Genomic DNA, 27,327 nt, shown 5'->3' on the forward strand with positions numbered 1-27,327 from the left:
CGTTCTGCAGTTGACCATCTTGTTGCTCTCTCCACTTATATCATGAACAATTTTCTCCGGAAACGCCAAACAGTAGCAATATTTTTTGACCTGGAGAGAGCATACGATACCTGTTGGAGGACAAGCATCCTCCGCACACTGTTCTCTTGGGGCTTTCGAGGTCGGCTGCCCCATTTTCTTCCCGAATTTATGGCAGAGCGCACATTTAGGGTGTGGGTGAACACTACTCTCTCCCGTACTTTCTCCCAAGAAAACGGGGTACCCCAGGGCTCCGTGCTGAGTGTTGTACTGTTTGCCATTGCCATCATTCCAATTATGGATTGTCTCCTTCCTGATGTCTCGGGCTCCCTCTTTGTGGACGATTTTTGCGATCTACTACAGCTCTCAACGGACCAGCCTTCTTGAACGTCGTCTTCAAGAATGTCTCGATCGCCTCCACTCTTGGAGCATCGAAACCGGCTTCCGTTTTTCTCCCAGTAAGACCGTTTGTGTTAATTTTTGGCGAAGTAAGGCGTTTCTTCCGCCCTCCTTACATCTAGGTCCTGTCAACCTTCCGTTTTCAGACGTCGCTAAATTCTTGGGTCTTACGTTTGACAGAAAACTGCTGGTCCTCCCATGTTCCCTATCTTTCGGCTCGCTGTCTGCGATCCCTCAACACCCTCCGTGTCCTGAATGGTACCTCCTGGGGAGCGGACCGAGTGTTCCTTCTCCGCCTCTATAGCGCCTTAGTGCGCGCGAAATTGGATTATGGATGAATAGTGTACTCCTCTGCTCGGCCGTCTATTCTTCGGCGTCTCGACTCTATCCACCACCGTGGATTACGCTTAGTGTCTGGAGCTTTTTACACCAGCCCTGTGGAAAACCTTTATTCTGAGACTGCTGAACCTCCGCTGTCCAATCGGAGAGCAGTCCTGAGTCGTTATGCTAGCCATCTGTCTTCCATGCCTGCTAATCCAGCCCATGACATTTTTTCGACGCCTCCTTTGATGTAGGGTGTGCAGGACGCCCCTCCTCCCTACTACCACTGGGAGTCCGCTTCCGTCAACTGCTCCATTCTTTCCTTCCACTTTCCTAAAACCTTCTTGACAACTTACGGTACAGCACCGCCTTGGCTCCGTCCCCGGATCTGCCTGCTCCATGACCTTTGTCGATTTCCCAAGGAAGGTACCCCTTCACTTGTTTATCGTCGGGCATTTGCTGCTCTATGTGCACAAACGACAGAAGCCACATTTATTTACACCGACGGTTCGAAAACATCGTTAGGTGTAGGGAGTGCCTATATTGTTGGCGACACCCCAAATCACTTTCGGCTTCCCGACCAGTGTTCGGTTTATACTGCGGAGCTTCACGCTGTTCTCCAGGCTGTCCACTACATCCGCCGCCATCAGCGGATACAGTACGTTATCTGCTCAGATTCTCTCAGCTCTCTCCTCAGTCTCCTAGCTCTTTACCCTGTGCACCCTCTGGTCCACCGGATTCAGGACTGTCTGCGCTTGCTCCATCTGGGGGGCGTCTCGGTGGCGTTCCTCTGCCTCCCAGGACACGTTGGTATCTGTGGAAATGAGGCGGCCGATATTGCAGCCAAGGCTGGAGTCTCTCTTCCTCGGCCAGCTATTCAATCGATTCCCTTCGCCGATCTACGGAGCGTTCTATGTCGACGTGTTGTTCATTTATGGCACGCACATTGGTCGACACTTCCCCATAATAAATTGCGGGACGTGAAAGCTCTTCCTTGTGCTTGGACCTCTTCCTCCCGAACGCGTCGTCGGGAGGAGGTAATTTTAACTAGACTCCGGATAGGGCACTGTCTTTTTAGCCATCGACATATTTTAAGCGGCGATCCTCCCCCACTCTGTCCCCACTGCTATCAGCTGTGGACGGTAAGACACCTTTTGAGTGCCCCTATTTTAATCCGTTACTCTCCCGTCTGCAGCTATCGCCTGATACATCGTCGATTTTAGCAGATGACACGCGCTCAGCCGCTCGCGTTCTCGAGTTTATTAGTGCCAGTGAAATGACGTCAGTCATTCGAAGGTTATTTTGGGGGACAACCACCCCTTTCTGTAGTGGATTTTTAAGCCTTCCTTCTGCTTTTCGTTTCTCCAATTTTATGACTTTCGTTCCCATTGCCGCTGGTTTCCATTTTCGGTTTTTTCCTGTTTCCTAAGTCACGGACCGGGCCCTAATGACCATTTCTCTTTATAGGTCCCTCAATCTAGCACCCATCCTGTTTTGCTCATACCCACAACACTCCAGATTTGTTGCCAAAGTATCACTATAAACATTGAACTCGTTAATTTTATTGAATGCGAGTCACCATCGCCTAGGTACTTCCCATATCTAACGTATAAATGGACACAGACCTCTTAAGATATTTCAGAGTTCAATCACACTCCATACCTTCACTAACCATCATAATGCTTGGAACACTGATACACACACACACACACACACACACACACACACACACACACACACACACACACACACACACACACACACACACACACACACACACACACACACACACACACACACACACACTCACTCACCCGTTACCAGATGTGGCCCTACTTGGATGAGCTTGCAACATAACATTTCCATTCTCCTGAGAAGTAGCACTTAAACCATTCAAGGAATGATGTCCTCGACGTTGACATGTCTTGTCAAGTGCAACAGCAATGTCCCTGGTTCTATTAATATTTACACCTCTACTGCACGTTTCATACATGCTTTAGACACAATTGTCAAGGCACCTAAAAGTATTTCTATGTACTTGCTGAACCTACTGGGAGGAAGAGGTCCATCAAACAAAACGTCTGAGCTCCCTTTTCCTTTAGCACGCATTGCATACACTAACATAAGTCACATATTAACTATGTACAATATTCGAAGTCCTTTTCGAGGTAGATTTATTGCAGGATCTACACACAAAAACTAATTTTGATGCGAAACACTTCCAATTTGTTCAGTTACTTCCAGATAGCCCTGTCATTACATTGTTTAAATTTCACCACTGTTACCAAAAACGCACAGATCCGCTACAAACAGCGTCATTCTTAACACACAAATTTGAATCACCAGGTCATGTGCCATGTGGGACATTCTTCACTGAACTGATACATTACTTACAACAGTGTGGCTTGCTTTTGTGTCCTGGTTGCCACAGAATTCCTTTTATTAAACTCTTGATGCGTGGCGTACTCGGCATTTATTGAACACTAAAAGATATGTACGTTACCAAATATATGTAGCATTTGGGCAACAAAACAATCAGTAAACGATCAAACAGCTTCCGTGAAACACAAGTCGGTCGGTGTGTCGGTCGGTGTGTCGGTCGGTGTGTCGGTCGGTGTGTCGGTCGGTGTGTCGGTCGGTGTGTCGGTCGGTGTGTCGGTCGGTGTGTCGGTCGGTGTGTCGGTCGGTGTGTCGGTCGGTGTGTCGGTCGGTGTGTCGGTCGGTGTGTCGGTCGGTGTGTCGGTCGGTGTGTCGGTCGGTGTGTCGGTCGGTGTGTCGGTCGGTGTGTCGGTCGGTGTGTCGGTCGGTGTGTCGGTCGGTGTGTCGGTCGGTGTGTCGGTCGGTGTGTCGGTCGGTGTGTCGGTCGGTGTGTCGGTCGGTGTGTCGGTCGGTGTGTCGGTCGGTGTGTCGGTCGGTGTGTCGGTCGGTGTGTCGGTCGGTGTGTCGGTCGGTGTGTCGGTCGGTGTGTCGGTCGGTGTGTCGGTCGGTGTGTCGGTCGGTGTGTCGGTCGGTGTGTCGGTCGGTGTGTCGGTCGGTGTGTCGGTCGGTGTGTCGGTCGGTGTGTCGGTCGGTGTGTCGGTCGGTGTGTCGGTCGGTGTGTCGGTCGGTGTGTCGGTCGGTGTGTCGGTCGGTGTGTCGGTCGGTGTGTCGGTCGGTGTGTCGGTCGGTGTGTCGGTCGGTGTGTCGGTCGGTGTGTCGGTCGGTGTGTCGGTCGGTGTGTCGGTCGGTGTGTCGGTCGGTGTGTCGGTCGGTGTGTCGGTCGGTGTGTCGGTCGGTGTGTCGGTCGGTGTGTCGGTCGGTGTGTCGGTCGGTGTGTCGGTCGGTGTGTCGGTCGGTGTGTCGGTCGGTGTGTCGGTCGGTGTGTCGGTCGGTGTGTCGGTCGGTGTGTCGGTCGGTGTGTCGGTCGGTGTGTCGGTCGGTGTGTCGGTCGGTGTGTCGGTCGGTGTGTCGGTCGGTGTGTCGGTCGGTGTGTCGGTCGGTGTGTCGGTCGGTGTGTCGGTCGGTGTGTCGGTCGGTGTGTCGGTCGGTGTGTCGGTCGGTGTGTCGGTCGGTGTGTCGGTCGGTGTGTCGGTCGGTGTGTCGGTCGGTGTGTCGGTCGGTGTGTCGGTCGGTGTGTCGGTCGGTGTGTCGGTCGGTGTGTCGGTCGGTGTGTCGGTCGGTGTGTCGGTCGGTGTGTCGGTCGGTGTGTCGGTCGGTGTGTCGGTCGGTGTGTCGGTCGGTGTGTCGGTCGGTGTGTCGGTCGGTGTGTCGGTCGGTGTGTCGGTCGGTGTGTCGGTCGGTGTGTCGGTCGGTGTGTCGGTCGGTGTGTCGGTCGGTGTGTCGGTCGGTGTGTCGGTCGGTGTGTCGGTCGGTGTGTCGGTCGGTGTGTCGGTCGGTGTGTCGGTCGGTGTGTCGGTCGGTGTGTCGGTCGGTGTGTCGGTCGGTGTGTCGGTCGGTGTGTCGGTCGGTGTGTCGGTCGGTGTGTCGGTCGGTGTGTCGGTCGGTGTGTCGGTCGGTGTGTCGGTCGGTGTGTCGGTCGGTGTGTCGGTCGGTGTGTCGGTCGGTGTGTCGGTCGGTGTGTCGGTCGGTGTGTCGGTCGGTGTGTCGGTCGGTGTGTCGGTCGGTGTGTCGGTCGGTGTGTCGGTCGGTGTGTCGGTCGGTGTGTCGGTCGGTGTGTCGGTCGGTGTGTCGGTCGGTGTGTCGGTCGGTGTGTCGGTCGGTGTGTCGGTCGGTGTGTCGGTCGGTGTGTCGGTCGGTGTGTCGGTCGGTGTGTCGGTCGGTGTGTCGGTCGGTGTGTCGGTCGGTGTGTCGGTCGGTGTGTCGGTCGGTGTGTCGGTCGGTGTGTCGGTCGGTGTGTCGGTCGGTGTGTCGGTCGGTGTGTCGGTCGGTGTGTCGGTCGGTGTGTCGGTCGGTGTGTCGGTCGGTGTGTCGGTCGGTGTGTCGGTCGGTGTGTCGGTCGGTGTGTCGGTCGGTGTGTCGGTCGGTGTGTCGGTCGGTGTGTCGGTCGGTGTGTCGGTCGGTGTGTCGGTCGGTGTGTCGGTCGGTGTGTCGGTCGGTGTGTCGGTCGGTGTGTCGGTCGGTGTGTCGGTCGGTGTGTCGGTCGGTGTGTCGGTCGGTGTGTCGGTCGGTGTGTCGGTCGGTGTGTCGGTCGGTGTGTCGGTCGGTGTGTCGGTCGGTGTGTCGGTCGGTGTGTCGGTCGGTGTGTCGGTCGGTGTGTCGGTCGGTGTGTCGGTCGGTGTGTCGGTCGGTGTGTCGGTCGGTGTGTCGGTCGGTGTGTCGGTCGGTGTGTCGGTCGGTGTGTCGGTCGGTGTGTCGGTCGGTGTGTCGGTCGGTGTGTCGGTCGGTGTGTCGGTCGGTGTGTCGGTCGGTGTGTCGGTCGGTGTGTCGGTCGGTGTGTCGGTCGGTGTGTCGGTCGGTGTGTCGGTCGGTGTGTCGGTCGGTGTGTCGGTCGGTGTGTCGGTCGGTGTGTCGGTCGGTGTGTCGGTCGGTGTGTCGGTCGGTGTGTCGGTCGGTGTGTCGGTCGGTGTGTCGGTCGGTGTGTCGGTCGGTGTGTCGGTCGGTGTGTCGGTCGGTGTGTCGGTCGGTGTGTCGGTCGGTGTGTCGGTCGGTGTGTCGGTCGGTGTGTCGGTCGGTGTGTCGGTCGGTGTGTCGGTCGGTGTGTCGGTCGGTGTGTCGGTCGGTGTGTCGGTCGGTGTGTCGGTCGGTGTGTCGGTCGGTGTGTCGGTCGGTGTGTCGGTCGGTGTGTCGGTCGGTGTGTCGGTCGGTGTGTCGGTCGGTGTGTCGGTCGGTGTGTCGGTCGGTGTGTCGGTCGGTGTGTCGGTCGGTGTGTCGGTCGGTGTGTCGGTCGGTGTGTCGGTCGGTGTGTCGGTCGGTGTGTCGGTCGGTGTGTCGGTCGGTGTGTCGGTCGGTGTGTCGGTCGGTGTGTCGGTCGGTGTGTCGGTCGGTGTGTCGGTCGGTGTGTCGGTCGGTGTGTCGGTCGGTGTGTCGGTCGGTGTGTCGGTCGGTGTGTCGGTCGGTGTGTCGGTCGGTGTGTCGGTCGGTGTGTCGGTCGGTGTGTCGGTCGGTGTGTCGGTCGGTGTGTCGGTCGGTGTGTCGGTCGGTGTGTCGGTCGGTGTGTCGGTCGGTGTGTCGGTCGGTGTGTCGGTCGGTGTGTCGGTCGGTGTGTCGGTCGGTGTGTCGGTCGGTGTGTCGGTCGGTGTGTCGGTCGGTGTGTCGGTCGGTGTGTCGGTCGGTGTGTCGGTCGGTGTGTCGGTCGGTGTGTCGGTCGGTGTGTCGGTCGGTGTGTCGGTCGGTGTGTCGGTCGGTGTGTCGGTCGGTGTGTCGGTCGGTGTGTCGGTCGGTGTGTCGGTCGGTGTGTCGGTCGGTGTGTCGGTCGGTGTGTCGGTCGGTGTGTCGGTCGGTGTGTCGGTCGGTGTGTCGGTCGGTGTGTCGGTCGGTGTGTCGGTCGGTGTGTCGGTCGGTGTGTCGGTCGGTGTGTCGGTCGGTGTGTCGGTCGGTGTGTCGGTCGGTGTGTCGGTCGGTGTGTCGGTCGGTGTGTCGGTCGGTGTGTCGGTCGGTGTGTCGGTCGGTGTGTCGGTCGGTGTGTCGGTCGGTGTGTCGGTCGGTGTGTCGGTCGGTGTGTCGGTCGGTGTGTCGGTCGGTGTGTCGGTCGGTGTGTCGGTCGGTGTGTCGGTCGGTGTGTCGGTCGGTGTGTCGGTCGGTGTGTCGGTCGGTGTGTCGGTCGGTGTGTCGGTCGGTGTGTCGGTCGGTGTGTCGGTCGGTGTGTCGGTCGGTGTGTCGGTCGGTGTGTCGGTCGGTGTGTCGGTCGGTGTGTCGGTCGGTGTGTCGGTCGGTGTGTCGGTCGGTGTGTCGGTCGGTGTGTCGGTCGGTGTGTCGGTCGGTGTGTCGGTCGGTGTGTCGGTCGGTGTGTCGGTCGGTGTGTCGGTCGGTGTGTCGGTCGGTGTGTCGGTCGGTGTGTCGGTCGGTGTGTCGGTCGGTGTGTCGGTCGGTGTGTCGGTCGGTGTGTCGGTCGGTGTGTCGGTCGGTGTGTCGGTCGGTGTGTCGGTCGGTGTGTCGGTCGGTGTGTCGGTCGGTGTGTCGGTCGGTGTGTCGGTCGGTGTGTCGGTCGGTGTGTCGGTCGGTGTGTCGGTCGGTGTGTCGGTCGGTGTGTCGGTCGGTGTGTCGGTCGGTGTGTCGGTCGGTGTGTCGGTCGGTGTGTCGGTCGGTGTGTCGGTCGGTGTGTCGGTCGGTGTGTCGGTCGGTGTGTCGGTCGGTGTGTCGGTCGGTGTGTCGGTCGGTGTGTCGGTCGGTGTGTCGGTCGGTGTGTCGGTCGGTGTGTCGGTCGGTGTGTCGGTCGGTGTGTCGGTCGGTGTGTCGGTCGGTGTGTCGGTCGGTGTGTCGGTCGGTGTGTCGGTCGGTGTGTCGGTCGGTGTGTCGGTCGGTGTGTCGGTCGGTGTGTCGGTCGGTGTGTCGGTCGGTGTGTCGGTCGGTGTGTCGGTCGGTGTGTCGGTCGGTGTGTCGGTCGGTGTGTCGGTCGGTGTGTCGGTCGGTGTGTCGGTCGGTGTGTCGGTCGGTGTGTCGGTCGGTGTGTCGGTCGGTGTGTCGGTCGGTGTGTCGGTCGGTGTGTCGGTCGGTGTGTCGGTCGGTGTGTCGGTCGGTGTGTCGGTCGGTGTGTCGGTCGGTGTGTCGGTCGGTGTGTCGGTCGGTGTGTCGGTCGGTGTGTCGGTCGGTGTGTCGGTCGGTGTGTCGGTCGGTGTGTCGGTCGGTGTGTCGGTCGGTGTGTCGGTCGGTGTGTCGGTCGGTGTGTCGGTCGGTGTGTCGGTCGGTGTGTCGGTCGGTGTGTCGGTCGGTGTGTCGGTCGGTGTGTCGGTCGGTGTGTCGGTCGGTGTGTCGGTCGGTGTGTCGGTCGGTGTGTCGGTCGGTGTGTCGGTCGGTGTGTCGGTCGGTGTGTCGGTCGGTGTGTCGGTCGGTGTGTCGGTCGGTGTGTCGGTCGGTGTGTCGGTCGGTGTGTCGGTCGGTGTGTCGGTCGGTGTGTCGGTCGGTGTGTCGGTCGGTGTGTCGGTCGGTGTGTCGGTCGGTGTGTCGGTCGGTGTGTCGGTCGGTGTGTCGGTCGGTGTGTCGGTCGGTGTGTCGGTCGGTGTGTCGGTCGGTGTGTCGGTCGGTGTGTCGGTCGGTGTGTCGGTCGGTGTGTCGGTCGGTGTGTCGGTCGGTGTGTCGGTCGGTGTGTCGGTCGGTGTGTCGGTCGGTGTGTCGGTCGGTGTGTCGGTCGGTGTGTCGGTCGGTGTGTCGGTCGGTGTGTCGGTCGGTGTGTCGGTCGGTGTGTCGGTCGGTGTGTCGGTCGGTGTGTCGGTCGGTGTGTCGGTCGGTGTGTCGGTCGGTGTGTCGGTCGGTGTGTCGGTCGGTGTGTCGGTCGGTGTGTCGGTCGGTGTGTCGGTCGGTGTGTCGGTCGGTGTGTCGGTCGGTGTGTCGGTCGGTGTGTCGGTCGGTGTGTCGGTCGGTGTGTCGGTCGGTGTGTCGGTCGGTGTGTCGGTCGGTGTGTCGGTCGGTGTCGGTCGCGGTGTGTCGGTCGGTGTGGTCGGTCCGTGACTGTGTCGGTCGGTGTGTCGGTCGGTGTGTCGGTCGGTGTGTCGGTCGGTGTGTCGGTCGGTGTGTCGGTCGGTGTGTCTCGGTCGGTGTGTCGGTCGGTGTGTCGGTCGGTCGGTGTCGGTCGGTCGGTGTGTCGGTCGGTCGTGTGTCGGTCGGTCGGTGTGTCGGTCGGTCGGTGCCTGTGTCGGTCGGTCGGTGTGTCGGTCGGTCGGTGTGTCGGTCGGTCGGTGTGTCGGTCGGTCGGTGTGTCGGTCGGTCGGTGTGTCGGTCGGTCGGTGTGTCGGTCGGTCGGTGTGTCGGTCGGTCGGTGTGTCGGTCGGTCGGTGTGTCGGTCGGTCGGTGTGTCGGTCGGTCGGTGTGTCGGGTCGGTGTGTCGGTCGGTGTGTCGGTCGGTCGGTGTGTCGGTCGGTCGGTGTGTCGGTCGGTCGGTGTGTCGGTCGGTCGGTGTGTCGGTCGGTCGGTGTGTCGGTCGGTCGGTGTGTCGGTCGGTCGGTGTGTCGGTCGGTCGGTGTGTCGGTCGGTCGGTGTGTCGGTCGGTCGGTGTGTCGGTCGGTCGGTGTGTCGGTCGGTCGGTGTGTCGGTCGGTCGGTGTGTCGGTCGGTCGGTGTGTCGGTCGGTCGGTGTGTCGGTCGGTCGGTGTGTCGGTCGGTCGGTGTGTCGGTCGGTCGGTGTGTCGGTCGGTCGGTGTGTCGGTCGGTCGGTGCGTCGGTGTGTCGGTCGGTCGGTGTGGTCGGTCGGTCGGTGTGTCGGTCGGTCGGTGTGTCGGTCGGTCGGTGTCGGTGTGTCGGTCGGTCGGTGTGTCGGTCGGTCGGTGTGTCGGTCGGGTCGGTCGGTGTGTCGGTCGGTCGGTGTGTCGGTCGGTCGGTGTGTCGGTCGGTCGGTGTGTCGGTCGGTCGGTGTGTCGGTCGGTCGGTGTGTCGGTCGGTCGGTGTGTCGGTCGGTCGGTGTGTCGGTCGGTCGGTGTGTCGGTCGGTCGGTGTGTCGGTCGGTCGGTGTGTCGGTCGGTCGGTGTGTCGGTCGGTCGGTGTGTCGGTCGGTCGGTGTGTCGGTCGGTCGGTGTGTCGGTCGGTCGGTGTGTCGGTCGGTCGGTGTGTCGGTCGGTCGGTGTGTCGGTCGGTCGGTGTGTCGGTCGGTCGGTGTGTCGGTCGGTCGGTGTGTCGGTCGGTCGGTGTGTCGGTCGGTCGGTGTGTCGGTCGGTCGGTGTGTCGGTCGGTCGGTGTGTCGGTCGGTCGGTGTGTCGGTCGGTCGGTGTGTCGGTCGGTCGGTGTGTCGGTCGGTCGGTGTGTCGGTCGGTCGGTGTGTCGGTCGGTCGGTGTGTCGGTCGGTCGGTGTGTCGGTCGGTCGGTGTGTCGGTCGGTCGGTGTGTCGGTCGGTCGGTGTGTCGGTCGGTCGGTGTGTCGGTCGGTCGGTGTGTCGGTCGGTCGGTGTGTCGGTCGGTCGGTGTGTCGGTCGGTCGGTGTGTCGGTCGGTCGGTGTGTCGGTCGGTCGGTGTGTCGGTCGGTCGGTGTGTCGGTCGGTCGGTGTGTCGGTCGGTCGGTGTGTCGGTCGGTCGGTGTGTCGGTCGGTCGGTGTGTCGGTCGGTCGGTGTGTCGGTCGGTCGGTGTGTCGGTCGGTCGGTGTGTCGGTCGGTCGGTGTGTCGGTCGGTCGGTGTGTCGGTCGGTCGGTGTGTCGGTCGGTCGGTGTGTCGGTCGGTCGGTGTGTCGGTCGGTCGGTGTGTCGGTCGGTCGGTGTGTCGGTCGGTCGGTGTGTCGGTCGGTGTGTGTGTCGGTCGGTCGTGTGTGTCGGTCGGTGTGTGTGTCGGTCGGTGTGTGTGTCGGTCGGTGTGTGTGTCGGTCGGTGTGTGTGTCGGTCGGTGTGTGTGTCGGTCGGTGTGTGTGTCGGTCGGTGTGTGTGTCGGTCGGTGTGTGTGTCGGTCGGTGTGTGTGTCGGTCGGTGTGTGTGTCGGTCGGTGTGTGTGTCGGTCGGTGTGTGTGTCGGTCGGTGTGTGTGTCGGTCGGTGTGTGTGTCGGTCGGTGTGTGTGTCGGTCGGTGTGTGTGTCGGTCGGTGTGTGTGTCGGTCGGTGTGTGTGTCGGTCGGTGTGTGTGTCGGTCGGTGTGTGTGTCGGTCGGTGTGTGTGTCGGTCGGTGTGTGTGTCGGTCGGTGTGTGTGTCGGTCGGTGTGTGTGTCGGTCGGTGTGTGTGTCGGTCGGTGTGTGTGTCGGTCGGTGTGTGTGTCGGTCGGTGTGTGTGTCGGTCGGTGTGTGTGTCGGTCGGTGTGTGTGTCGGTCGGTGTGTGTGTCGGTCGGTGTGTGTGTCGGTCGGTGTGTGTGTCGGTCGGTGTGTGTGTCGGTCGGTGTGTGTGTCGGTCGGTGTGTGTGTCGGTCGGTGTGTGTGTCGGTCGGTGTGTGTGTCGGTCGGTGTGTGTGTCGGTCGGTGTGTGTGTCGGTCGGTGTGTGTGTCGGTCGGTGTGTGTGTCGGTCGGTGTGTGTGTCGGTCGGTGTGTGTGTCGGTCGGTGTGTGTGTCGGTCGGTGTGTGTGTCGGTCGGTGTGTGTGTCGGTCGGTGTGTGTGTCGGTCGGTGTGTGTGTCGGTCGGTGTGTGTGTCGGTCGGTGTGTGTGTCGGTCGGTGTGTGTGTCGGTCGGTGTGTGTGTCGGTCGGTGTGTGTGTCGGTCGGTGTGTGTGTCGGTCGGTGTGTGTGTCGGTCGGTGTGTGTGTCGGTCGGTGTGTGTGTCGGTCGGTGTGTGTGTCGGTCGGTGTGTGTGTCGGTCGGTGTGTGTGTCGGTCGGTGTGTGTGTCGGTCGGTGTGTGTGTCGGTCGGTGTGTGTGTCGGTCGGTGTGTGTGTCGGTCGGTGTGTGTGTCGGTCGGTGTGTGTGTCGGTCGGTGTGTGTGTCGGTCGGTGTGTGTGTCGGTCGGTGTGTGTGTCGGTCGGTGTGTGTGTCGGTCGGTGTGTGTGTCGGTCGGTGTGTGTGTCGGTCGGTGTGTGTGTCGGTCGGTGTGTGTGTCGGTCGGTGTGTGTGTCGGTCGGTGTGTGTGTCGGTCGGTGTGTGTGTCGGTCGGTGTGTGTGTCGGTCGGTGTGTGTGTCGGTCGGTGTGTGTGTCGGTCGGTGTGTGTGTCGGTCGGTGTGTGTGTCGGTCGGTGTGTGTGTCGGTCGGTGTGTGTGTCGGTCGGTGTGTGTGTCGGTCGGTGTGTGTGTCGGTCGGTGTGTGTGTCGGTCGGTGTGTGTGTCGGTCGGTGTGTGTGTCGGTCGGTGTGTGTGTCGGTCGGTGTGTGTGTCGGTCGGTGTGTGTGTCGGTCGGTGTGTGTGTCGGTCGGTGTGTGTGTCGGTCGGTGTGTGTGTCGGTCGGTGTGTGTGTCGGTCGGTGTGTGTGTCGGTCGGTGTGTGTGTCGGTCGGTGTGTGTGTCGGTCGGTGTGTGTGTCGGTCGGTGTGTGTGTCGGTCGGTGTGTGTGTCGGTCGGTGTGTGTGTCGGTCGGTGTGTGTGTCGGTCGGTGTGTGTGTCGGTCGGTGTGTGTGTCGGTCGGTGTGTGTGTCGGTCGGTGTGTGTGTCGGTCGGTGTGTGTGTCGGTCGGTGTGTGTGTCGGTCGGTGTGTGTGTCGGTCGGTGTGTGTGTCGGTCGGTGTGTGTGTCGGTCGGTGTGTGTGTCGGTCGGTGTGTGTGTCGGTCGGTGTGTGTGTCGGTCGGTGTGTGTGTCGGTCGGTGTGTGTGTCGGTCGGTGTGTGTGTCGGTCGGTGTGTGTGTCGGTCGGTGTGTGTGTCGGTCGGTGTGTGTGTCGGTCGGTGTGTGTGTCGGTCGGTGTGTGTGTCGGTCGGTGTGTGTGTCGGTCGGTGTGTGTGTCGGTCGGTGTGTGTGTCGGTCGGTGTGTGTGTCGGTCGGTGTGTGTGTCGGTCGGTGTGTGTGTCGGTCGGTGTGTGTGTCGGTCGGTGTGTGTGTCGGTCGGTGTGTGTGTCGGTCGGTGTGTGTGTCGGTCGGTGTGTGTGTCGGTCGGTGTGTGTGTCGGTCGGTGTGTCGGTCGGTGTGTGTGTCGGTCGGTGTGTGTGTCGGTCGGTGTGTGTGTCGGTCGGTGTGTGTGTCGGTCGGTGTGTGTGTCGGTCGGTGTGTGTGTCGGTCGGTGTGTGTGTCGGTCGGTGTGTGTGTCGGTCGGTGTGTGTGTCGGTCGGTGTGTGTGTCGGTCGGTGTGTGTGTCGGTCGGTGTGTGTGTCGGTCGGTGTGTGTGTCGGTCGGTGTGTGTGTCGGTCGGTGTGTGTGTCGGTCGGTGTGTGTGTCGGTCGGTGTGTGTGTCGGTCGGTGTGTGTGTCGGTCGGTGTGTGTGTCGGTCGGTGTGTGTGTCGGTCGGTGTGTGTGTCGGTCGGTGTGTGTGTCGGTCGGTGTGTGTGTCGGTCGGTGTGTGTGTCGGTCGGTGTGTGTGTCGGTCGGTGTGTGTGTCGGTCGGTGTGTGTGTCGGTCGGTGTGTGTGTCGGTCGGTGTGTGTGTCGGTCGGTGTGTGTGTCGGTCGGTGTGTGTGTCGGTCGGTGTGTGTGTCGGTCGGTGTGTGTGTCGGTCGGTGTGTGTGTCGGTCGGTGTGTGTGTCGGTCGGTGTGTGTGTCGGTCGGTGTGTGTGTCGGTCGGTGTGTGTGTCGGTCGGTGTGTGTGTCGGTCGGTGTGTGTGTCGGTCGGTGTGTGTGTCGGTCGGTGTGTGTGTCGGTCGGTGTGTGTGTCGGTCGGTGTGTGTGTCGGTCGGTGTGTGTGTCGGTCGGTGTGTGTGTCGGTCGGTGTGTGTGTCGGTCGGTGTGTGTGTCGGTCGGTGTGTGTGTCGGTCGGTGTGTGTGTCGGTCGGTGTGTGTGTCGGTCGGTGTGTGTGTCGGTCGGTGTGTGTGTCGGTCGGTGTGTGTGTCGGTCGGTGTGTGTGTCGGTCGGTGTGTGTGTCGGTCGGTGTGTGTGTCGGTCGGTGTGTGTGTCGGTCGGTGTGTGTGTCGGTCGGTGTGTGTGTCGGTCGGGTGTGTCGGTGTGTCGGTCGGTGTGTGTGTCGGTCGGTGTGTGTGTCGGTCGGTGTGTGTGTCGGTCGGTGTGTGTGTCGGTCGGTGTGTGTGTGTCGGTCGGTGTGTGTGTCGGTCGGTGTGTGTGTCGGTCGGTGTGTGTGTCGGTCGGTGTGTGTGTCGGTCGGTGTGTGTGTGTCGGTGGTCGTCGGTGTGTGTGTCGGTCGGTGTGTGTGTCGGTCGGTGTGTGTGTCGGTCGGTGTGTGTGTCGGTCGGTGTGTGTGTCGGTCGGTGTGTGTGTCGGTCGGTGTGTGTGTCGGTCGGTGTGTGTGTCGGTCGGTGTGTGTGTCGGTCGGTGTGTGTGTCGGTCGGTGTGTGTGTCGGTCGGTGTGTGTGTCGGTCGGTGTGTGTGTCGGTCGGTGTGTGGTGTGTCGGTCGGTGTGTGTGTCGGTCGGGGTGTGTGTGTCGGTCGGTGTGTGTGTCGGTCGGTGTGTGTGTCGGTCGGTGTGTGTGTCGGTCGGTGTGTGTGTCGGTCGGTGTGTGTGTCGGTCGGTGTGTGTGTCGGTCGGTGTGTGTGTCGGTCGGTGTGTGTGTCGGTCGGTGTGTGTGTCGGTCGGTGTGTGTGTCGGTCGGTGTGTGTGTCGGTCGGTGTGTGTGTCGGTCGGTGTGTGTGTCGGTCGGTGTGTGTGTCGGTCGGTGTGTGTGTCGGTCGGTGTGTGTGTCGGTCGGTGTGTGTGTCGGTCGGTGTGTGTGTCGGTCGGTGTGTGTGTCGGTCGGGTGTGTGTGTCGGTCGGTGTGTGTGTCGGTCGGTGTGTGTGTCGGTCGGTGTGTGTGTCGGTCGGTGTGTGTGTCGGTCGGTGTGTGTGTCGGTCGGTGTGTGTGTCGGTCGGTGTGTGTGTCGGTCGGTGTGTGTGTCGGTCGGTGTGTGTGTCGGTCGGTGTGTGTGTCGGTCGGTGTGTGTGTCGGTCGGTGTGTGTGTCGGTCGGTGTGTGTCGGCGTGTGTGTGTCGGTCGGTGTGTGTGTCGGTCGGTGGTGTGTGTCGGTCGGTGTGTGTGTCGTCGGTGTGTCGGTCGGTGTGTGTGTGTCGGTGTGGTCGTCGTGTGTGTGTCGGTCGGTGTGTGTGTCGGTCGGGTCGGTGTGTGTGTCGTCGGTGTGTGTGTCGGTCGGTGTGTGTGTCGGTCGGTGTGTGTGTCGGTCGGTGTGTGTGTCGGTCGGTGTGTGTGTCGGTCGGTGTGTCTGTCGGTCGGTGTGTGTGTCGGTCGGTGTGTGTGTCGGTCGGTGTGTGTGTCGGTCGGTGTGTCTGTCGGTCGGTGTGTCTGTCGGTCGGTGTGTGTGTCGGTCGGTGTGTCTGTCGGTCGGTGTGTCTGTCGGTCGGTGTGTCTGTCGGTCGGTGTGTCTGTCGGTCGGTGTGTCTGTCGGTCGGTGTGTCTGTCGGTCGGTGTGTCTGTCGGTCGGTGTGTCTGTCGGTCGGTGTGTCTGTCGGTCGGTGTGTCTGTCGGTCGGTGTGTCTGTCGGTCGGGGTGTGTCTGTCGGTCGGTGTGTCTGTCGGTCGGTGTGTCTGTCGGTCGGTGTGTCTGTCGGTCGGTGTGTCTGTCGGTCGGTGTGTCTGTCGGTCGGTGTGTCTGTCGGTCGGTGTGTCTGTCGGTCGGTGTGTCTGTCGGTCGGTGTGTCTGTCGGTCGGTGTGTCGGGTCGGTCGGTGTGTCGGTCGGTCGGTGTGTCGGTCGGTCGGTGTGTCGGTCGGTCGGTGTGTCGGTCGGTCGGTGTGTCGGTCGGTCGGTGTGTCGGTCGGGTCGGTGTGTCGGTCGGTCGGTGTGTCGGTCGGTGTCGGTGTGTCGGTCGGTGTCGGTGTGTCGGTCGGTGTGTCGGTGTGTCGGTCGGTGTGTCGGTCGGTGTCGGTGTGTCGGTCGGTGTCGGTGTGTCGGTCGGTGTGTCGGTCGGTCGGTCGGTGTCGGTCGGTCGGTGTGTCGGTCGGTCGGTCGGTGGATGGAAACGTGTGAACATTCCTATAGAAGCGCACCATGTCTGGGGGTTGCATGCCACTTTCCATTACAACAGTGTATGATGATCGTGCAGTATGTGTGAAATCGGTAACAACCTTGTTTATGTATGACAGGCCTCAGTTATGAAGTTCTACAATTTGGATAATGCCATACATCTTGCACTGGAGAGACTGAATCATTGGTGGCCTACCATATACTCTGTACACAATGGTGATGTAAACTCCCTACATGTGCATAGTGTACATGTTGATGATCTGAAGCAGTACCTTTGTTTGCACATGAACGCTGAACCTTAAGAGATACATATTAAATGTGTCCATGAAAAACCTGAGTACTGTGAGACATCTATCAACTTGAGTGAGATACGTGCTGAATGTATTGCATGTCAAAAAGCTTTATTTGGAAAATACTGTACAGGTGCGAAGAAGACACATACAGATTGTAGCGATATTCCTGAAATACTGCACCCTATGTATGATTTATTTAAATAAATAATTCATATATACATGATGTCAAACCGTGTTTGTGTTTTATTTCATGCCCCTCTCATTATAGTCAAAGTATTACAATTTTAATTTTTTGTTTCAAATGCTATACGATTTATTGGGATGAAGAATGATTAAGTTACTATTCATGAGTAAAATACATAGCTGTTTACTCTGTGCAGTCAATATAGCTCAATCAGTTAAGTGATGGAACTATAGTAGCTAAACATATTGTCCTTTCCATTGTATTTTTCTATGTAGGTCAGCTACTTGTCTGTACCAAGCGTAGTTAGTATCATGGCAGGGTGGGTGAAACATCACAAGGACTTTGTTGTCGGTGACTGGTCCTGTGTAGATTCAAAAGACATGAACAAGAATGGAATTCTCCTTCCTGATAATATACGAGCAATTATTGCAGGTCCATCCAATTGTGGGAAGACTAATGTACTCATGACAAGTATAACACATGTAGATGGAGTCAGATGTGAACATGTTTGTGTATTCTCAAAAACAGTTTCATCCCACATATCAGCTACTGCAGGAGATATTGCGCGGTGCAGAGGGTGTTATGTACAAGACATTCAGTGAAAGCAGTGATATCCCTCCACCTGAAAAAGCGAAACCAAACACTGTCTTCATATTTGACGATGTTGCTGTGGAAAACCAAGACCAAATTCGAAAATATTTGTTTCGGTCGTCATATGGGTGCTGATGTATTTTCAAAAAAATGGTTCAAATGGCTCTGAGTACTATGGGACTTAACAACTGAGGTCATCAGTCCCCTAGAACTTAGAACTACTTAAACCTAACTAACCTAAGGACATCACACACATCCATGCCCAAGGCAGGATTCGAACCTGCGACCGTAGCGGTCGCGCGGTTCCAGACTGTAGTGCCTAGAACCGCTCGGCCACCCTGGCCGGCGCTGATGTATTTTATCTAATCAAAACATTCCAGAATCCCCAAAAAGTTGGCTGGGGATAACGCAAACCTCGTTATAGCCTTCAAACGAGACAACCTGAATTTAAAACACATTTACCAGGGACATGTCGGAACTGACATGTCGTTCAGTGACTTTGTAAAGGTTTGTGCTGATGGCTGGAATCATTCACAGCATGGGTTTCTTGTTATTGATAAAACAAGAAAACTGAGTGATGGTAGGTACAGGAGAAACTTTCAAGAGTTTTTGCATATATAGCGTGGTAAGAGAGCGTGGTACAACAGTATACACCGCACCATGGACAAATTTGCGCGTATGTCTAGCTCGCAACCCGAGAGAATGGGTCTGCACAGAACATTCGCCTATACATGGATGCGAAAATTCAGGCCATTGTGCATAAAGTTGGAGGTTTGCGCAGGGAACTAGACATGTTACCAGACTCTTTTTGAGAGTGGTGAATGCGTTAAATGAGTTAGTTAATGAAGTGGGTAACAAAGTAGCCGACTTAATAGCCTCGACCTTTTCATTTGAGGGGAAAATAGATGTAGAGATCCTTGTTGAGAAGGGGAGCAGGTACAAAGTAAGAGGAAGGAAAAAATGACCGGATCTATACAAAGCCTCACGCTGCGGAGATGTCTGAATAGTATACACACCAGGATGTCGACTAAGCAGAAAGTGATTCAAGCGCGGAAAGCAGTCCGTGAGAAATTGTGGTTGTTGAGGTTAGGGTATATGGATCGACAGCAAATACTAAGAGGGACATTTAAGCTGGTTACTGAATCTCTGACAGCTCTCAGCAAAAACAAAAACACACGATAACGAGGGTGTTGCGATTGACGAATTCATTATTCGCCACAGTCCCAGGCAGATAAGTAGAACATTCGGCGTTAGCAGGAAAAGACCGTACCTGTTGGGTACGTATCCTATAACTGTAACATGTGACACAATACAGATTGGTAACAGACGGTTTGAGAGAACGCCTGGCTTAATGAGTCTTATTTTCCTAAGACCTACCAAAAAAACCTATAAATTATTCAGTTAATGATAGGGAAACGTACCGCGAAATACTGCACGTGACTGGTGTACACAAGATCACGAAAAGCCTTAGCAACAAGAAATATAAAACCATTATAAAACAAATACTTGAATACGAAAACAGCAGCAGCAGCAGCAGCAGCAGCGGTGATGGTATTGACATTGAGGATAAAGCCATGAACAATCGAATCCAGCAGTATATATAGACTACCCCAACGAGCTAATAGATCGACTACGGCTGCTCATGGCATCAGCTGCTGCAGGTAATAAAACACATTCGAATGAAGTTGTTTCAATAGTCTCGGAGCTTAGAGAGAGGTATCATCGAATAAGTATGGAGACAGTAGTTCGAGAACTGCACAAACCAGCACGCAAAACATACCCTCATAGGCATGTTATGATTAAAGGGTTGGATGACTTCCGGCAAGCTGATCTTGTAGAAAAGGGGGAATATTCACATGAGAATATTGGATTCAAATATATTTTAATGGTTATTGATACATACTCCAAATTTTCCGGGGCATTACCTATCAAAACAAAAACGAGTAGAAATGTCGCAGATGCTTTTGAGCGTTTGCTACAGACAGGGACGAATCGATGCCCAGATAACCTCCAAACCGAGCACTGTTGGGAGTTCTACAATAGGTATTTAAAGACCGTAATGCAGTGGTACGGAATACATCACTGCTCAACATTCACTCACCTGAATGCAAGTATCGTGGAGCGTCTGAACAGAACAATAAAATGTCGAATGTAGATGCGTTATAACCTTCGCAGCTCATACAAATAGACAGATATCCTCCCAGAAATAATTGTTCACAAGGGAACCTCCCCATCGCACCCCCCTCAGATTTAGTTATAAGTTGGCATAGTGGATAGGCCTTGAAAAAGTGAACATAGATCTATCGAGAAAACAGGAAGAAGTTGTGTGGAACTATGAAAAAAATAAGCAAAATATACAAACTGAGTAGTCCATGGGCAACATAAGCAACATCAAGGAAAGTGTAAACTCAGGAGCGCCGTGGTCCCGTGGTTAGCGTGAGCAGTTGCGGAACGAGAGGTCCTTGGTTCAAATCTTCCCTCGAGTGAAAAGTTTACTTTCTTTATTTTCGCAAAGCTATGATCTGTCCGTTCGTTCATTGACGTCTCTGTTTACTGTAATAAGTTTAGTGTCTGTGTTTTGCGACCGCACCGCAAAACCGTGCGATTAGTAGACAAAAGGACGTGCCTCTTCAATGGGAACCGAAAACATTTAATCGCAAGTTCATAGGTCAACCGATTTCTCCACAGGAGAACACGTTTGATATATTCTATACGACACTTGACGGCATGTGCGTCACATGACAGGAATATGTTGTCGACCAACCTAACTTGTACAATTGGCGAATGGGTAAAAAGATTCTTCTACCTTGCCCGATTTAGGTTTTCTTGTGGATGTGATAATCACTCCCAAAAAAGTGATGAAAACATAAGAGTTTGTCACATAAACTGCAACAAATGAATGCAACAGTTTCACAGTCGCACAGTTTTCCCTGTGCTCTGTCAAAAAATACGTTTTTAACGTTTTCAATTTTTTCCGTGTGTAGACCGTCAAATCCTGCATATGTCCAAGAAAATCTGAACATGTCCTGGAATTTTGGAGAGCGAAGTTGATTATGTGTGAGTGCCTGAACTTTGATAATTGACACACGATCACGTAAACAATACTGCTCTGTGTACCTGTGCAGCTTCGCAAAATCATAGAATCTTTTTACAAAGTATTTCACTTGCCGAAAACCAAACACATCTAACGGTTGCACAAGAGGTGTACAACCTGGAGGAATGGTAATCACGTCTACTCCCACACTAAAATTGTACAATGCCTGATCCTTATGTCCTGTATAGCTGTCAAGGAGATAATAATTGTCTGAAAATAAAAATCTGTTTACTCGAGGGAAGACCTGAACCAAGGACTTCTCGTTCCGTAGCTGCTCACGCTAACCACGAGACCACGGCACTCCTTAGCATATCCTGACCTTGATCTTGCCTATCTTGCATATAGACTACTCAGTTTGTATATTTTGCTTCTTTTTTCATAGTTCCACACAACTTCTTCCTGTTTTCTCGATTGATCTGTGTTCAGTTTTTCAAGGCCTATGTACTGTGCAACTTATAACTAAATCTGAGGGGGGTGCGATGGGGAGGTTCCCTTGTCAGTATAATCGAACCAAACATACGACAATAAAAATGAGACCAATCGATGTTCGTGATTATGGACTCATGGATACGGTGTACTATCGCATTAAGATGCTGGATCCACGCAAACAGAAATATAATGTAGGTGATTTGGTGCGTATCTCAAAACACAAGACAGTATTTGAGAAATCATACCCACCGAACTGGTCGACTGAGATATTTACAGTTTCAAAGGTGCAACGAACGAATCCTAGAACTTACATATTAAAGGATGGTAATGGTGAAGAAATTGCAGGCTGCTTCTACACCGAGGAGTTGCAGAAAAGCTGAGAACCGGATGTTTTTCTGGTGGAGAGAGTCATAAGACGTCGTGGAAATAAAGCACTAGTCAAATGGCTTGGTTTTCCTGCTACACAAAACAGAGTGGCCGAGCGGTTCAGTCTGGAATCGCGCCCCCGCTACGGTCGCAGGTTCGAATCCTGCCTCGGGCATGGATGTGTGCGATGTCCTTAGGTTAGTTAGGTTTAAGTAGTTCTAAGTTCTAGGGGACTGATGACCTCAGATGTTAAGTCCCATAGTGCTCAGAGCCATTTGAACCATTCTGAAGCCGACGATTTGCTACATAATTGGCGTGCATAGTCCACAATCACCGCAATAGTATATAATGCGTGCTAGGAGACTCATTAGAGGAGGTGGTGGTATTCTAGACAAACTGCCAGTAGAATTACAATTCCTGGGTATAACTACTGTGGACCTGGGACAAAGCTTCAGAAACGCTTGGCGCGAAGTGATAAGGGGGTTAATCTGCTCGACGAATTGAGTATGGAACACGACATTGCATATGCTGCAAATAAAGATCTATCAAGTTGTCACGTTGCAGATAGGATTTTAGCTGATAAGGCTAAGGCGATACGGAGAAAAAAGGATATTGGTATAGGTCGACACATCACACCATTTGCAGTTGGTAAAACCATGGGTGGAAAAATTAATTTGGGTTTAGGAGTGATGAATTTCAAGTGTTGTGCACTAAACAAGAAGAACAAGAAGAAGAAGAAGAAGAAGAAGGGCAGGAAGCAGAACTGTTTGAAGAATTGTATCCTGACAGAGATGTATGCAGCAAAAGCAGCTGAAGCAGAAAGATGCGGGAAGAAGAAGAGGATTGTTTAAAGCACCTCGAGTTCTACGAATACTCAAGACATCTGGCGGAGTTATTCCATTTCTCATCCCGGCCCTCTCCCCGATGTGGGCGGTAGATTCCCTCGCTGGTGGTGCTGCAGCTATCGCTCGAACGGTCAAGAACGCGCAAAACTCCCAAGCACAGTTAGAAGAGGCAAGAAGACATAACCACATGATGGAAGCCGCAGCCATCGGATAAGGACTATACTTGAAACCGTACAGGAAAGGGCTTGGTCTTTTCATAAATAAAAAAAAAGCCCAAGCGGTCCTACCAGATCGACCACTCACAAATACAGATCTTCTTAAGTTTTTTAGAGCCAAATTCAAGATACCAAGACTCCGTGGTGTATTTATGCGGGATACATTACCGAATACTATGTGGAAAATTGGTGAATGCTGTGTTGTGAATTTAGATGTTGCTGGAGGCCCCGGCACCCACTGGGTATCACATGTTATGAAAAATGCGGATACCGTGCACTATTTCGACTCATTTGGTGACCTGCAACCACCAGAAGAATTACAAAGATACTTCACTCACAGAAGACGTGTTTTCTACAATTATTGACGCTATCAGGAATTTAATACACACCTCTGTGGACATCAATGCATCATGTCTCTCTTGATGTTCACGAAGAAGAAGAAGAAGGAGGAGGAGGAGGAGGAGGAGGAGGAGGAGGAGGAGGAGGAGGTGGAGGAGGTTTAAACATTCATTCATCAGTTGAGATTCAGATGGAATGTTGTACACTTGGACGTTAAAAGAACGATCATCTGTATTGCGTGCAAATTACTTCCCGCCAATTGATTTGAGCGTTGGTGAATGGAGTATTGCACTGATCGGACTGGAGACGTACAATAGCATCCCAAATATCACTGAGACTAACAATAAGCTGCATCTGGATATTAATGGTGAAAAAGATACTGTAGGAATAGAACCGGGTGTATCCGATATCGACGATTTAAACGAATTCTTAAAACAGTCTGGAAAAGGTATTGAATTATATGCAAACATAAGTACACTTAAATCTGAAATAAGGACTGTAAATGCAACGGTTGACTTTAACCAGAAAGGTTCAATAGGGCGTCTACCAAGTTTCACAAAAGGTCAGGTTTTGAAAAAGGATCCAAGTAAATTTTACAAGTCAGATCGGACCATGGACATACTCCCCGTCAGCACAATCCGTGTCGAGTGTAACGTTGCAACGAACTCCTATCTCAACGATAGTCTGATTCACACTATTTACGGATTCTTCCCCTCAGTTGCAACGGGGTATAAGGTTGTTGAGACGCCTGTGTATGCAATATACCTTCCAGTGACAGCTCAGACATTCGACTATTTGGAGCTGCATATTGTGGACCAGGATAATCAACTTGTTGACTTAGGCGGTGAGGGAATCATTGTGCGATTACATCTAAGGCGGGATGGGCGTACTGCATAAAACAAGTGCACGCAAGGCGCAGCATGCCACTTCGCTACCGAACAGCAAAGTGATAACACGTGCGAACTACGAGTTTCTTAAATCAGATGGCCTGAAGCCGCGCAATGATGTCCTCACTCGATATAACCAGTCCAGTAGAGTATGATGAGAGAATTATACGTCAGGAATACTTCTCTCATAAACCTTACGCTTCACCCACATTTCACAAGAACGATGGAATCGGGATTGTCATCCAGCACCAAGACACACTCACGCTTCGATGCAAGAGTTTCATCTAGAGAGGTCATTCAAGAAAACCGACGGCAGAGATACATTGGCACCCAAGCTGACGCGTAAAGGTTTAGCATTCCTGTTCCAAGAGATACGCTGTGAACTCAATGGGTCTAAGATCGACAGTACACACAATGTTGGCATAATATCAACCCTTAAAACATACGTCTCGGCATCACCAGCAGCTTTCATAGTTTAGAAAATGCAGGATGGTTGATAGACGATCCAGAGGATAGAACAGTTGCAGAAGAGTACAAGCGATTTACGGCCTGCATATCTCTAGAAATGCTTATGGGGTACTTTGAGGACATGAGTCAGATTATTATGAACGCTAAACAGGAACCCATTCTGGTACGGAGTGCGACAGACAATAAATCATACATTCAAGGAGCTCAAAAGGAGAATATGAACACAACCAGCAAGATAATATGGAAAATGCCTCACATCAGTGTATCAGACGACGAGCGTTTGAAGCTTTTAAAAGTCCTGAATTCGGGTACTTTTCTGTCACTGACATTTCGCTCGTGGGAGGTTTTCGAGTACCCAGTGTTACCGACTGCTAGCACACAAACATGGGCTAGTAAAATGTCCTGGCATCTAGAGACGCCTAGATTCATCATACTTGCGTTTCAGACTGACAGAAGAGGTTATATAGCAAATGATTCCACCGTGTTCGGCAACTGCAAGTTAACTAATGCCAAAGTCTACCCCAATTCAGAATTATACCCATATGACAATTTACATCTGCAGTGGAATCAAAATGTATACAGTCTAGCGCATGACATGTATGCAAGGTTTCGCGCTTCTTACTATGAAATTGCCGAAGGAGAGGGAGGAGGGTGTCTACTCAGTCCGCATGAGTTCAAGGAGCTTTCACTGATCATCATAATAGACTGCTCGAAACAGAACGAGATAATTACGTCTTGACCTATAGATGTGCAAATTGAATTATCGACAAATTTCCCAGAACACACTGCCACGTGTGCTTTAGTTCTACATGACCGTGTGATCAACTACTGCCCACTCACAGGTGTTGTGCAACGAGGTGTATAAATGAATGTATCTGCAGCGTACCTAGAGCATTTCACAATGACTTCTCAAGGAGTGAACATCATTGCGTACGCTCAGGATTTCTATGACGGTGAGCGAAGACAGTTCGTGTTTAAACATGTTGCGTTTGTAGCGTACACACAAGATGCTGGAATAATAGAGACAATCTCAGCAAACATTGCATCACCAAGGTCTTTCAAGCATGTGAGGTGTGCTAAGACATGGAAGAGTGCAAAGTGGTTAACACATTTCTACCATGGAATTCACTGGGATGATCCTGGCATACCCTATAAAGACATGGTGACTGCGCTTAAAGTATTTGATCACATGGATACTGCGGCGCGGCACGTTTCTTTTTACCGCCCTGCCAATGTCCAGCAATGTTCATTTGTCTAGCTAAAAGCTGTAGCAGAAAATACTAGACCACTACTGTCTACTGCAGGTCGCAACATACATAGAATTGTCCGGTAAACGGGATGTGGCTAGCTACTGAAATAAAAGTTTTAACTTGGCAATGTAAATTTCCAGGTGTATTTTTACGATAAAGATCACAGTTAATACTGCCAAGTCCGTTCTAAGTGGCTACACAATGTAAAGTTCCCACGCACACCACAATCACACACGTAGCCTGTTTATGGTATTTACACCCGTTATCGAAGTTAATAGAGTTCACCAGATCGCTTAGTTATGAAAATGCTCGCTCAAATGTTGTGCACTCGGCTCTACACACAATACCTGTTCCAGTCTTAGATCGCACAACACGCCACGCGGTTTTAACAAACAGTCAAAAGCAATAATTTTGATATTCCGTCCGAAATTCCACACGACTTCCACTATACCGGTCACTTAAATACACTTAGTACTACTTCGCGAACTCGTAATTAGCATTTTTCCGCGATTTTGCAGTACTTTCGTCGGAGCTGCTTTCAATGAGATGTTACTAGTTCGAACCCTCAGCCCCGACCCCACTAGATCACACCAAAGGCTTTGTTCCCAGCATAGATTGGCGCGAGGCTGCATTCTTCTGATTGGCTGATATCACAAACAGCAAATCAGGTTGCAGTATTATCCCGCGCTAACCCGCGCTTTACTTCAATGACCAATCATAGTAAAACATTTCTTTCTATGGCAATTGCTAAATAAATTTAGAAAAGTATCAAATATAAAATTACTCCTTCTGAAATTACCGATTAATTTGTGTTCTACTCACGATTTATTAGTACCATAAACTGACTGCACATTTAATTATAGTAAATCCCCTATATATATATATATATATATATATATATATATATATATATATATATATATACTTCGTAAATAAACAAAACAATTTTCATTTACTTCTGTTATTCTTCACTCATACAACAATCACACCGCTAAATACTACACATATAAAACAATTATAATTATGCAAATACATTAAATATTAATCAAACATAACTTTACAACATTGTTTTGACTACGAATGTCCGTCAACTGCTGACCTCTGCCGCCTACTAGTACAAGTACGTGCAGCTCTGTAACTCAGGTCCATGTCGGCTGGTGACATCTGTCGATGACTCATGCCTATAACGATATCGTCCTAACAAGTAACAGGAGCGATGCGAAGGCGCTACGCCTCAATACCATCATGTACGTGAAGGGGAAGGAGAAGAACTCATAGATGCACCGAATCTTTAAATTTGCTTCTATTCAAGAGCTGGAATTCTACGGGTGTCCTGCTCTCCATCGACTAAAGAACAAGTATCAAAAAAGTGTTGCCGTATCTCCTTATGAAAATGTAAAATTACTTTTAAGTTGTATGAGAAGTAAATGAATTAGTTTTTCTAACAATGCTTGTACACTTTTTTTGAGACCTACATGCTTAACATGTAAGGTTAACCATGATCCTATACCTGCTTCCATCTACACCTGCATTCCACTGGAACTGTCTGACCCACTACCATAGCCTTCCATGCTGTCACTGGGGAAGTAGCGCTAATTGTGCTGTTAATAGGTACGCTTTCAATTTCTCTCCCATCGCCTGCAGTGAATTCTCTGAAAATATGTGTGTTAAAGGCGCTGCATCTTGTAGACATGTGCGTGGACTGCAGATGTGACTGCAGAATGTCCACAGATATTTTTAGTAAGAAAAAGTAATGACTAGGCTTTATTAAAATAGCCACACTGATGTAGGGTAACGAACTTTTTTCCTTTATTCATTTCAATTCAATTCTCGAGATTACAATTTAGTTAGTGATGTGCAATATATATATATATATTTCTTGAGATACAGTTCAATGCAGAGATACTTTTAACTTATTACTAGAATCCAATACATGTTGGAGATTCCCCAAAAGGAATATTTTTTTTTACCTTATAGAGCCATACTTAAACCTAAAGCCGAGGTATAGACTATTAGTAATATAGGTATAGACTATTACTAATGAAATTCCATCCAAACAGTCTATATTGAACCGAGCTGCTCTGTGAACTAACATTCTCCTACTTAACTAGATGGCGCTAAATATATTCCGTGAAATTATTAATTAACTGAGTGACTCCAACTTAATGAGACAAGTTATATATATATATATAAGTTACATTTATGTTTCAAATACTTTAATAACAAGATTTAAATGGATGCTCCCAACTTAACTGAGCAGCTCTAAATATTGTTTTTGCACTGGGTGGCTCTAGACATTTCCCACCACAGGCACCTGAAATACTTTAGTAACAACAATTAATTGGGTGGCTCTAAAGCGTCCAACCCAAACAGCTGTACTAAAAAAAAAAGAAATGATATGGATGGAACTCAAACTACAGGGTGATTCAAAAAGAATACCACAACTTTAAAAATGTGTATTTAATGAAAGAAACATAATATAACCTTCTGTTATACATCATTACAAAGAGTATTTAAAAAGGTTTTTTTTCACTCAAAAACAAGTTCAGAGATGTTCAATATGGCCCCCTCCAGACACTCGAGCAATATCAACCCGATACTCCAACTCGTTCCACACTCTCTGTAGCATATCAGGCGTAACAATTTGGATAGCTGCT

This window comes from Schistocerca americana, chromosome X, assembly GCF_021461395.2.
Source record: "Schistocerca americana isolate TAMUIC-IGC-003095 chromosome X, iqSchAmer2.1, whole genome shotgun sequence".
NCBI lineage: Eukaryota > Metazoa > Arthropoda > Insecta > Orthoptera > Acrididae > Schistocerca > Schistocerca americana.